At 50.9% G+C, this 12,974-nt stretch overlaps 1 long non-coding RNA gene across 1 annotated transcript; it reads right to left on the bottom strand.

The window, feature by feature from the left end:
- Window positions 1-6,551: 6,551 nt before the first annotated feature.
- On the bottom strand, window positions 6,552-8,241 carry LOC147957215 (uncharacterized). Its single transcript, XR_015610828.1, has 2 exons — window positions 7,786-8,241; window positions 6,552-6,842 (listed from the first exon to the last, which is right to left on the bottom strand). It is a non-coding gene; the product is annotated as an uncharacterized LOC147957215 (long non-coding RNA).
- Between the last annotated feature and the right edge of the window lie 4,733 nt (window positions 8,242-12,974).

The raw sequence follows: 12,974 nt of genomic DNA, 5'->3' as shown, positions 1-12,974 counted from the left end.
GTTTGGGGATGTCAAACAAAAATGTACGCAAGGAATGTGAGCGTGAGAACTCGACCGCGCTGTTTGGAGGCCCAAACCCAAAAGGAGAAAGATTTGACGCGAGGGTTAATGGCCAGGCGTCAAGGGCGGATTGGTTAAAACCAGGAGACCGGAACACCGGTTTCTTCCCGTATGATCGATTAGTTAAAAGCAGGACAAAGGTAGATCTATCTTCGCCCCGTCCGAGATAATCGACAACAGCCGAACGGCCATGGCCTTGGCTGCGCATCCCCAGCTCCCACCCGAGCCGTCGTACACGGAGAGAGGAGGCCGGCGTCAGGCCCATTTCATCAAGGTAGTGTGGTGAAGAGGTCAACATGGAGCAAACTATCTGTCTTAACCGTCCGTCATACCCATCTGTCTTAACTATCTGTCTTAACTTCCAGTCTTAACTGTCTGCCGGTTTACCAAGTACCAGCCGGTTTACAACTCCGGCCGGGTCATACCGCGGGGTATATCTCCGACACCCACCATACTGCGAGTCTCTCAGATTCATGCTGAATAGGAACATGAGCTGGGGGTTGTGGCCATGCTTTTAAATATAAAGGACCAGGTGGTGGTGGTCAATACAAGGGGTTGTTGTAGAGGAGGAGGAAGTGGGACCGAAGGCATAGGTGACCTCGCAAGAGAAGGCTGGAACAGGGAAAGTGAAACAAGTTGTCTACCAATTTAATGCAAGAGGAAAAACATAGATGGGAGAGATGGGCAGCGTGGTGGCCGTGGAAACAAAACTATGTACTGCAGGGTGGAGATGGACAAAGTTCCACGTAAGGAGGGTCTGACAGGTGGTACCTTGATGTTGCAACACCAAGAGACGGTGAATAGAGAGAGACAAAGTGAGGAGAATGAACCCTCTGACTCTAAGGATGGAATTAGAGATTCAAAGAAGACGAAGCCTCATGAGAAAGGTGTATCGGTTTTAGCGGAGGCAAAGCATCAGCCCTGCCCGTCATAATGAATTGTATATCATGGAACTGTCACGGGCTTGGGAACCCATAGACAATTTGAGAGCTTCACAACTAAGTGAGGCTAAAAGCGCCCAGTTTGGTCTTTGTGCATGAGACGGATATCGAAGGTGGGTGTGGGAGTTAGCGGTTAGGCTTTAAAGGATGTTATCCAGTTAGTAGTGATGGCCGCAATGGAGCCTTGGCTTTGTTTTGGTCAAAGAAAGTAGATGCTACTTTGAATAACTACTCTGATCAACACATTGACGTCATGGCTTGCTAGGAATTGCTACGTTTTCTCGAAACTCAGAGTGATGCACAGTGGTTCTGGCGTTGTGCGGTGTGGACTTCAATGAGACCTTAGACAATTCTGAGTATTTTGGAGCACATGATCGCTCGGAGTGGCAGATAGAGGGCTTTTGTGAGTGCCTTGATGTGTGTGACGCCGAGGACCTTGGTTTCCAATGGATATTGTTTACTTGGGATAACATGCGACATGGAGGCTCGAATGTAAAAGTTCGTTTGGACTGTTATGTGGCTAACCCTGCTACGATGAGCCTATATTCAGGGTCATTTTTCGGTGCATCCCGTCGCAGTAATCAGATAATTGTATCCTTGTAGTAAAGATCTGTAAATTGATATCATGAAGCCTGACCATGTGAGGAATCCTATGATGCTACGGTGCTGCAGGGGTGGCGAGATGGAGAGGCCGGTTCGCAAGGTTTGCAGGGACTAAGTGAGGCCCTTTAGCAGATGCAGAACCACCTGCTAGATTGGATGTAAAAGAAGTTTGGGGATGTCAAACAAAAAGGTACGCAAGGAATGTGAGCGTGAGAACTCGACCTCGCTGTTTGGAGGCCCAAACCCAAAAGGAGAATGATTTGACGCGAGGGCTAATGGCCAGGCGTCAAGGGCACATTGGTTAAAAGCAGGAGACCGGAACACCGGTTTCTTCCCATACGATCGATTGGTTAAAAGCAGGACGAAGGTAGATCTATCTTCGCCCCGTCCGAGAAAATTGACAACAGCCGAATGGCCATGGCCTTGGCTGCGCATCCCCAGCTCCCACCCGAGCCGTCGTACACGGAGAGAGGAGGCCGGCGTCAGGCCCATTTCATCAAGGTAGTGCGGTGAAGAGGTCAACACGAAGCAAACTATCTGTCTTAACCTTCCGTCTTAGCCATCTGTCTTAACTGTCTGTCTTAGCTGTCTGCCGGTTTACCAAGTACCAGCCGGTTTACAACTCCGGCCGGGTCATACCGCGGGGTATATCCCCGACACCCACCAAACTGCGAGTCACTCGGATTCATGCCGAATAGGAACATGAGCTGGGGGTTGTGGTCATGCTTTTAAATATGAAGGACCAGGTGGTGGTGGTCAATACAAGGGGTTGTTGTAGAGGAGGAGGAAGTGGGACCGAGGGCATAGGTGACCTCGCGGGAGAAGGCTGGAACAGGGAAAGTGAAACAAGCTGTCTACCAATTTAATGCAAGAGGAAAAAACACAGATGGGAGAGATGGGCAGTGTGGTGTCCGTGGAAACCAAACTATGTACCGCAGGGTGGAGATGGACAAAGTTCCACGTAAGGAGGGTCTGACTGGTGGTACCTTGATGTTACAACGCCAAGAGACGGTGAATAGAGAGAGACAAAGTGAGGAGAATGAACCCTCTGACTCTAAGGATGGAATTAGAGATTCAAAGAAGACGAAGCCTCATGAGAAAGGTGTATCGGTTTTAACGGAGGCAAAGCATCAGCCCTGCCCGTCATAATGAATTGTATATCATGGAACTGTCACGGGCTTGGGAACCCATAGACAATTTGAGAGCTTCACAACTAAGTGAGGATAAAAGCGCCCACTTTGGTCTTTATGCATGAGACGGATATCGAAGGGGGGTGGGGGAGTTAGCGGTTAGGCTTTAAAGGATGTTATCCGGTTAGTAGTGATGGCCGCAATGGAGCCTTGGCTTTGTTTGGTTCAAAGAAAGTAGATGCTACTTTGAATAACTACTCTGATCAACACATTGACGTCATGGCTTGCTCGGAATTGCTATGTTTGCTCGAAACTCAGAGTGATGCACAGTGGTTCTGGCGTTGTGCGGTGCGGACTTCAATGAGACCTTAGATAATTCCGAGTATTTTGGAGCACATGATCGCTCGGAGTGGCAGATAGAGGGCTTTTGTGAGTGCCTTGATGTGTGTGACGCCGAGGACCTTGGTTTCCAATGGGTATTGTTTACTTGGGATAACATGCGACATGGAGACTCGAATGTAAAAGTTCGTTTGGACTGTTATGTGGCTAACCCTGCTACGATGAGCCTATATTCAGGGTCATTTTTCGGTGCATCCCGTCGCCGAAATCAAATAATTGTATCCTTGTAGTAAAGATCTGTAAATTGATATCATGAAGCCTGACCGTGTGAGGAATCCTATGATGCTACGGTGCTGCAGGGGTGGCGAGATGGAGAGGCTGGTTCGCAAGGTTTGCAGGGACTAAGTGAGGCCCTTTCGCAGATGCAGAACCACCTGCTAGATTGGATGTAAAAGAAGTTTGGGGATGTCAAACAAAAAGGTACGCAACGAATGTGAGCGTGAGAACTCGACCTCGCTGTTTGGAGGCCCAAACCCAAAAGGAGAAAGATTTGACGCGAGGGCTAATGGCCAGGCGTCAAGGGCGGAATGGTTAAAAGCAGGAGACCGGAACACCGGTTTCTTCCCGTACGATCGATTGGTTAAAAGCAGGACGAAGATAGATCTATCTTCGCCCCATCCGAGAAAATCGACAATAGCCGAACGGCCATGGCCTTGGCTGCGCATCCCCAGCTCCCACCCGAGCCGTCGTACACGGAGATAGGAGGCCGGTGTCAGGCCCATTTCATCAAGGTAGTGCGGTGAAGAGGTCAACACGGAGCAAACTATCTGTCTTAACCTTCCGTCTTAGCCATCTGTCTTAACTGTCTGTCTTAACTGTCTGCCGTTTACCAAGTATCAGCCGGTTTACAACTCCGGCTGGATCATACCGCGGGGTATATCCCCGAAACTCACCATACTGCGAGTCTCTCAGATTCATGCCGAATAGGAACATGAGCTGGGGGTTGTGGCCATGCTTTTAAATATGAAGGACCAGGTGGTGGTGGTGGTCAATACAAGGGGTTGTTGTAGAGGAGGAGGAAGTGGGACCGAGGGCATAGGTGACCTCGCAGGAGAAGTCTAGAACAGGGAAAGCGAAACAACCTGTCTACCAATTTAATGCAAGAGGAAAAAACACAGATGGGAGAGATGGGCAGCGTGGTGGCCGTGGAAACCAAACTATGTACCGCAGGGTGGAGATGGACAAAGTTCCACGTAAGGAGGTTCTGACTGGTGGTACCTTGATGTTGCAACACCAAGAGACGGCGAATAGAGAGAGACAAAGTGAGGATAATAAACCCTCTGACTCTAAGGATGGATTTAGAGATTCAAAGAAGACGAAGCCTCATGAGAAAGGTGTATCGGTTTTAGCGGAGGCTGAGCATCAGCCCTGCCCGTCATAATGAATTGTATATCATGGAACTGTCACGGGCTTGGGAACCCATAGACAATTTGAGAGCTTCACAACTAAGTGAGGCTAAAAGCGCCCACTTTGGTCTTTCTGCATGAGACGGATATCGAAGGGGGGTGGGGGAGTTAGCGGTTAGGCTTTAAAGGATGTTATCCGGTTAGTAGTGATGGCCGCAATGGAGCCTTGGTTTTGTTTTGGTCAAAGAAAGTAGATGCTACTTTGAATAACTACTCTGATCAACACATTGACGTCATGGCTTGCTAGGAATTGCTACGTTTGCTCGAAACACAGAGTGATGCACAGTGGTTCTGGCGTTGTACGGTGCGGACTTCAATGATACCTTAGATAATTCCGAGTATTTTGGAGCACATGATCGCTCGGAGTGGCGGATAGAGGGCTTTCGTGAGTGCCTTGATGTGTGTGACGCCGAGGACCTTGGTTTCCAATGGGTATTGTTTACTTGGGATAACATGCGACATGGAGACTCGAATGTAAAATTTCGTTTGGACTGTTATGTGGCTAACCCTGCTACGATGAGCCTATATTCAGGGTCATTTTTTGGTGCATCCCGTCGCCGAAATCAGATAATTGTATCCTTGTAGTAAAGATCTGTAAATTGATATCATGAAGCCTGACTGTGTTTTTTTTGAACGGTTTGCAAGGTTTGCAGGGACTAAGTGAGGCCCTTTCGCAGATGCAGAACCACCTGCTAGATTGGATGCAAAAGAAGTTTGGGTATGTCAAACAAAAAGGAACGCAAGGAATGTAAGCGTGAGAACTCGACCTTGCTGTTTGGAGGCCCAAACCCAAAAGGAGAAAGATTTGACGCGAGAGTTGTCCAAGCTGCTGCACAAGGAGCTAATGGCCAGACATCAAGGGCGGACTGGTTAAAAGCAGGAGACCGGAACACCTGTTTCTTCCAGGCGCGAGCTGCAGCAAGTAAAAGCCAGAATCGTACTACTTTTTTTTGAACTTACGGCACACTTTATTCAATCAAATTAAATAATTGCTACATCACTAACAAGTTCAGCTAGGATAATCTGCCGAGGATCACCTCCCAAGAAATTACAGAATTTGAATTATAGGAACTCCTAGCGAGCTTGTGTGCCATCTTGTTTCCTTCCCTTGGACAGTGAAAGTACAAGACTGAACCAATACTTTGAGCCAAATAAAAATACTCGTTCAGAGTAGCAGAATAAAGACTCAAGATATCAACTTCCCCCTTGCATGCCTGGATAATCTCAAGACAATCAAATTCAAAGATTACATTTGACATTTGAGCATCCCCACTGGTCCGCTAGCTCCATACCATTCATCAACGCCAAAGCTTCCACTGCAGTGGCCAGAATCGTATTATTTGTTTACAAGAGCAGCCGATGGTACATTGTTCTATTTTTTTTTTTGATATCGATGGTACAGTTTGTGAAACAAAGGAAGATGTGCATGCGGAGTGTTTGACGTGTTTTTGCACTTCCTGCTTTTAGAAAATATATAAGTACAAATATAAATGTTCTTTTAGCGCAAGTTATACACGTCTTTTTTTTTGCGGTGAAAGTTATACACATCTATTATCGGGTATACATACACGCAATTGGCAATTCATGTTTGAGCTTTACGTGCATGCATGCACATGAGTTCGCGCACGTACTATCTACTGTAGACCAGCACTAGCTACAATAGGGCATAGTCTTATACACATGCAGATTTACGGTTTTGGAAGGCCAAATCCACGTCTATACTATACACGCAACATAACATACAATATACGTATCTCTTTGAGTACCTGTATACGGGCGCCCTGGCTGGCGCATATTTATACATCTCCGAATACCCGCATATGTACCAAAAAAAGGGGGTAGGCAGCGTTTTGCTTTTGCAAAAATGTGCACCAAGAAAAATAATGAAAGGATAAGCAGCGAAGATTAGATCAATTGGTTGGAAGGGTTCGGCTCTCCTTCTCGGTTCCCAGCATGCAGTATCGTGCAGGCCCAGCTAGCGGCCGACACGTGTCCTAGCGGACCCCACCACGTAATAAACACAGCGCATCTCTCTAATTGCTGTTTCGTTCCAGAAAATCAGCAAAACAACCTTTTTTTTTCTACCGCATAACAACAGATTGCCGCCAAAATTTCTTCGTGGGTATACATCCAACATCCCGTGTCTCCTACCCATCGACTCCATTGTTGATTGTTACACACTGGATACAGGAGAATAGATTAGGATTGATAGAAAAGTGCCCTCTCCGTGGATCAACCTCTACGTGTTCTTCAGCATGGAAGGAGCTCCCGGCACTTTGTCACCCATAGGTCCGTTATTGCCCCTGGAATCTACAGATTATTAACACTCAAATAAGATGAACACAAATAAACAACTATGACATGCAAATCAATCCTTCAGAAATAGCTCCCCGTACTTCATCTTCCATAACCCTGTTTCTTGTGTTCAAACACATGCAAATTAATCCTTCGGAACTGCATTACTCTGTTTCTGTCTAGATAAACAAATATGCTTGGAAACTCGGAATCATCTGCATTTGTTTGCTGCTTATCCAAAAGATGGAGATATTATACCAGTTTTGCTAAAGCATATTATACATAGCATCATGAGTTGATTTAGTAATGAGACATCAGCTCGATCTTATCTACAATCAAAGTCCACTACTAGCAGAGTACAACCTAATTTTGTGATTTCTCGTTTGACATATTCCCCTTTTGCCAACTCTAATGATAGAGATTAATGTATCAAATAAAAAGATAAATATTTTGCTAATGCTCTTGTGAATACTGTGTGATTTTTTGCAAAACCTTTTGTTGTCTTGAAGCGCTTTTCAGGTTTCACTAAAACCAGGACTGTGGTAGCCAATCAAGTCATGCACAAGAGAAACACTTTTAAATAGCTCTATATAAACTTTGCTTCTGAAGATTGATCTCAAACAATTACCTTCAGATGCAATACTTCCCCTTGAGATGTAATATTTTACATTACTATTCTTTTAGATAGATGTGTAACTGTTCTATCCTCAAGAAATATATTGATTAGTCGCTGGTAATTTTTCCACTTTCCAGTTGGTCTTGGGCACTAAATTTGAAAGGAGTTTTCACCAATTTATGATTTCACCTGCACTGGTGTGATTGAAAAGTAGAGAATATGTATGGATGAAGCTGGATAGCTGGTATACTTCCAATTTCAGTACGTGCATATAGGTGGATAAGAGAGAGCTAATTAGCTAGTACATACATAGAAGCAATCAACTGTACAATCACCTTTGCAGGTTGAGTCGCATCGAGCTCACGCCTTCTTCAAGTGTGACCCGGCGACCTCCCGCGACCTCCCGCGGCATCTCGCCACCGGCCACGGTCGGCCACAGCCCTGGGCACGCCGGAGGCGGGCAGAGCTAGCCGCGAGCCCGCGACGGCCCCGCCTTCCCATCGGGCCAAGGCGACGGCCCGGGCGGCGCAGCGCCACGAGCGGAGCTAGCTTCCATGGACCCCATCTTGCCTCCAGTCAAGGCCACTACCCCACGCGGGGCAGCACGCCGGCCGGAGGCGGGCGGCACTACCCGCGACGGGCCCGTCTTGCCGCCTTCCAAGCCCAGGGCCCGGACGTTCCAGCGCGCTGGACGCGTGCAGCGCTAGCCGCGACAGCTCCCGTCTGGCCGCCGGCCACGAGAGCTGTAGAACGAGTGGCTATGGAGTGTGCAGTAGCAGCAGTCCGGCCGGGATAAGGCAAGGCAAAAACATTTTCTGTAAATTAGGAAAATGAATTGTAGTTGTTTGAGTGATGGGGTCCGTCAGGACACGTGTTGGCCCCTGGTTGGTCCTGCACAATACTGTGTGCTGGGAACCCAGCAGGAGAGCCTGAAGTCCATATCCCGTCCGAGAAAATCGACAACAGCCGAACGGTCGTGGCCTTGGCTGTGCATCCCCAGCTTATCCTTCACGTACCGACTCGCATCTGGCCAGCCGGAGGAAGGATGCTAGCACCCGAGCCGGCGTACACGGAGAGAGGAGGCCGGCGTATAGGGAGCTCGGTGGCTGTGACATGGACGCGAAGCTCACCTTCCCGTAGGGTAAAACTTTTCGTCAAGGTAGTGCGGTGAAGAGGTCAACACGGAGCAAACCAGGACGCCGCCCACCATCGATATCGCCAAGTCGGTGCCACGGAGGTCGATGCCACAGAGGCCACCCCCACTCCTCGCGCCCCCTTCATCACGACGGCGCCATGGAGAACGGCGACATAGAGCATGTCACGACGCCGCCCACCGTCGATGTTGCCAAGCCGGCGCCATAGAAGTCGACGCCACGGAGGCCGCCCCCACTCCACGCGCCCACTTCATCACGACGGCGCCGTGGAAGATGATGACACGGAGCACGCCAGGATGCTGCCCACCGGTGATGCCGCCAAGCCGGCACCATGGAGGTCGCCCTCACTCCTCCCGCCCACTTCGTCACGACGGCGCCATGGAGAACGACGATATGGAGCACGCCACGATGCCGTCCACCGCCGATGTCGCCAAACCGGTGCCATGGAGGTTTACGCCGCTCCCACCACTCGTGCCCACATCGTCACGATGACAGCGTAGAGGACAACGAACAGGGAGCCCGAGATACCGCCCATCGTGAACGTCGTCAGGCCGGCGCTTTGGAGGTCGATGGCACTTAGGTCGTTATCTCCGCTCTATTGATCCCGTCGCCCACTTCGTCACGCCGGAGACACGCCACTCAAGACGGAGATCCGAAGCTTGGTGTCACAACCTTCGTCCGTTCCATGATGCCGGTGCCACAGGCGAAGACACGGAGCCCGCCATGATGCCGCCGCTGTTGATGTGGTCGAGCTGGTGCCATGAAGGAACACACGGAGCTCTCAAACACACCGCTGGCTTCCACTTCATGACGCCGGGTGTCGTGGAGTTCGCCACCACGCGGACCATCACCGTTAGCTCCTGCACATGTATGCACTTGTCTTACCGTCGGTACACCAGCCGGTGACTCCGCGAGATGACGGCGCTGAAGACGGTGTTCGCCAACTCCATTACATGATGCGATGGTGCTACCTGCCTCCCGGTGCAAGAGAATGATGCGCGCTTTGGCGCGAGCGGCGTGCCAACTTGAAAAAAAAACATGTGATAAGTTTTAATGCAATTAAAACACACATACATTTGTACTCCCTCCGTTCCAAAATAAATGACCCAACTTTATACTAACTTTATACTAAAGTTAGTATAAAATTGAGTCATCTATTTTTAGAACGAAGGGAGTATTAGTTTAATTTTTCCCTACAATTTGACAATAAGATAAAAAATTAATAATTTCATTTGAAGATAACTTAATTTCTAGTAATTTCCTATCAATGTAAATCATCACGTAATTCGAAGCAAGTCATATTTCATTGGACTAGGATTGGTAACTCGTGCATTAGCGTCATGTTTAAAAATCAAATCGAATTAATCTTTATGAGTTTTGTCTACGCTTTGCCCTTCAAACCTCACAAATTAAACAATCAAATGAAATAAAAAATGAATCAGAACCATTGACCTTGCCGTCAAAATAACTAAAATTTACAAAATGAGAGTTGAGAGGAGTCATACTCAGGGCATCTTCAGCCGAGCCCCCAACAGGCCTTCTCCGGGTGATTTTTTCGCGCCGGCACCGAAAAAACGGCCCAGTTGCGCCCTCAGGAGTCCGTTTTTCGCCGGTTTGGGCCGAAACTGACGACGGAGGACCCAGGCCAAACCCGGCGCGCTGGGGGCACCCGGAGGCGTTAGGGCGAGTGATTTTGGCGCGAAAGCGGATGGGCCCGACGAGTCAGCGAGACGCCGCTTCGTCGCCCTCATCGCCTCGGTTCCCGCGGGAATCAATGCGAAGGCTGCAGCACTGCCGCCGGCCAGCCTCCATTGATGCCTCATGGGCGGCGCAGTGAACGCGCCGCGACGCGCGTCCAGCCACGCGTCGCCCGGCAGGCAGCCCGTCGCCGCCCAGCTTTCCCTATAAAAGGCGACCTCCCCGCCGGTGGACGCCACAGCTCTCATTTTCCCCCCTCTCCGGCGTAGATAGCAACGCTCTCCCCTCTTCCCGCCGACGAGAAAGATGGCCGAGAGGTACCCAGGCAACGGCGCGCCGGCGAACGGCTTCGGCCGCCGCCACCTCCAAGAGCCAGAGGCGCGCCTGCTCTATGAGGCCGAGTACACGGCGCCCTCGTACATGCGGGTTCCTGGGACGTGGAGGCTGAGCGCCGGCGGTGTCCCGGTGCCACCGGTGCCCGAAGGGGCGGCGCGGCAGGCCGAGATCGCCCGCATCCGCTCGTCCCTGACGGAGGAACGGCGGAACGAGCCGCGCAACGCCGCCGACAGCCACGACCTCTGGACCATGTACTTCCAGCGCCGTCGTGGGGAGCAGATCGCCTCCACCAACGATGTCATCCCGCGGGGCCGCCTCAATGCCGACGGGCGGCACAAGTGGTGGGGCGTGCCCGGCCGCACCCTAGAGGCCGTCCTCGACCACATCAACTGCGGCAACGTGTCGCGCCTCGAGTACCCGTCGCGGCCGTGCTTCTCTCGCCGCCGTGGTAGCACCTGGACGCCGCGGCAGATGGAGCCAGGGTCGTCCTTGTTGTCGGGCTCCGGCTCGCCGGCGTTCCGCCCAGTCAAGCCCGAGCCGGAGGAGACGCCGCTCGGGCGCCGCACCCGCAGCGGTGCCCTTGTCATCAACGAGGGTCTCCGGCCCTCCCCGCCTGCTCCGGCTGCGGGGAGACGCTCCCTCCGCCTGGTCCGGCCGAAGCCTGAGCTGGGCTGCTCCCGGTGAAGTCGGAGCACGTCGAGGTGGCAGCCCCCGACGACGAGTCCGTCCTCAAGTGGGCGAAGGGGGAGTACGTCCGGGAGCAGGTCCGCCGCCAACGCCGGGCGTACGCGGAGCTCCAGGCCAGGCGCCGCGGGCGCGAGGAGGGCGGCGTCATCATCCTCGATAGCGACGAGGAGGACGAGGCCGGGCCGTCCAGTTCGCCGCCGCGCCTCGGCGACCCTGGCCAGGGATGCAACAGGGACGGCGCCTGCCCAAGCCATCCGCGCGACGACGACGACGACGATGACGGTGACGGTGACGGTGACGACTGCACCCGCTTCTACAGGCTTCTCGGCATGTAGACGGTGGCGGCTAGGCGTAGTTTGACGTAGTCCAGTCGTAGTTTGCATGTTTTTATGTTTTATGTACAAATTTCAATGAAGTTTCTTCGATTTCGTGCAAAAGTCACCGAGTTTGCATATATTTTGTACGCAACGTCGCTGAACCCGGGACAACCTGTTGGCCGATGACTGGGAGCTAGGTCTCCCCCACGCGCCTATCTAGCGCCGGCTCGCCCCCAGGCGGCTCTTTCTCGACACCCTGGGGGACTGAACGGCTGGAGATACTCTCAATAGTGCAAACCTTGGCACTGGTCCTGTAGAATGTTGAAAGAGCAGTCTCCAAGATTTCCCAATCGCGGTGCTGCGGCCGCTGCCAGCTCTAATCGCCACAAGCTTTTTTAGGGTATAACCATACCTTAATCATGTCGTGGTTAACCCTTCTTAGGGTAAAATAAAGCCAAGAGCGTACTAGGAACGGAGGAAGCCACGGGCCATGCCCATGAATGGGTTTGCTAATAGGCCTTTTCCAGATTTTATACTCAGTTTTGACCATCGTTTGAGTTAAGGGGACCAACTACGTGTATTCTCTTGATCCAGCGCTAATACTAAGAAGTCTAGGCCTGTAAGGGTTCGATTTTTCTGTTTTTTCTAGAATTATTTTTACTGTGTTTCTTTGATTGACGCGTGTGCGTGATGGCCTCTTAGGATGCCATCGAGTTTATTTTTCTGCGGTCACGTTTTGTTTACTGTTGACATTGACATGATGTGTGCTCTTGTTTATTGATGCGTGTGCTGTGTGGTCTCCTGGAAGGTTCCTATTCTCTTTTATAAAAGTTTGATTCACTGTGCGCTGGGATGGTTGAATTCATGTGGCCGTTCTAGAGATATGTGGATTGGTGTTGTTCCACGCGCCTTTGCATGACTCATGCATGTGGCCACATTACTATGTGATTTTGACTGGTTGTTTCTTCCATCGCCACGTTTCAGTTTTTAGATCGGTTTGTGTTAGTAGCTGGCCTTTGTGATCTCTCTCGAAGTCTCCCTTCGCACCGCTCACCGTGTATAAAAGCGCTTGCTCCGGCAGCCTCACCTCTCCATCGCCCGGCTACCAAACTAGAGCGGCTCCCACTCCTCACCTTGCCGCGGGCTGTATGCCACCACCAGGCCCCCATATCTCCCTCCCAACTCCCATGTAGGACCCCCATCTCTGTTGTCCTCGAGCTTGAAGCTGTGTCAATGGCGAGAGGCAAAGGGGACAGCAGAAACGAGGTTTTCGTGCAGCGTACTGAACTGCTGCGTTTTCTATTTGCTTTATTCACGGATCAACTGGAAAAA

The sequence above is a fragment of the Triticum urartu genome, chromosome 7A (genome assembly GCF_056163025.1).
Source record: "Triticum urartu cultivar PI428250 chromosome 7A, HENAU_Tu73, whole genome shotgun sequence".
NCBI lineage: Eukaryota > Viridiplantae > Streptophyta > Magnoliopsida > Poales > Poaceae > Triticum > Triticum urartu.
Note: the sequence above shows the minus strand (reverse complement) of the source record. Positions and strands in the feature narration are given on the sequence as shown.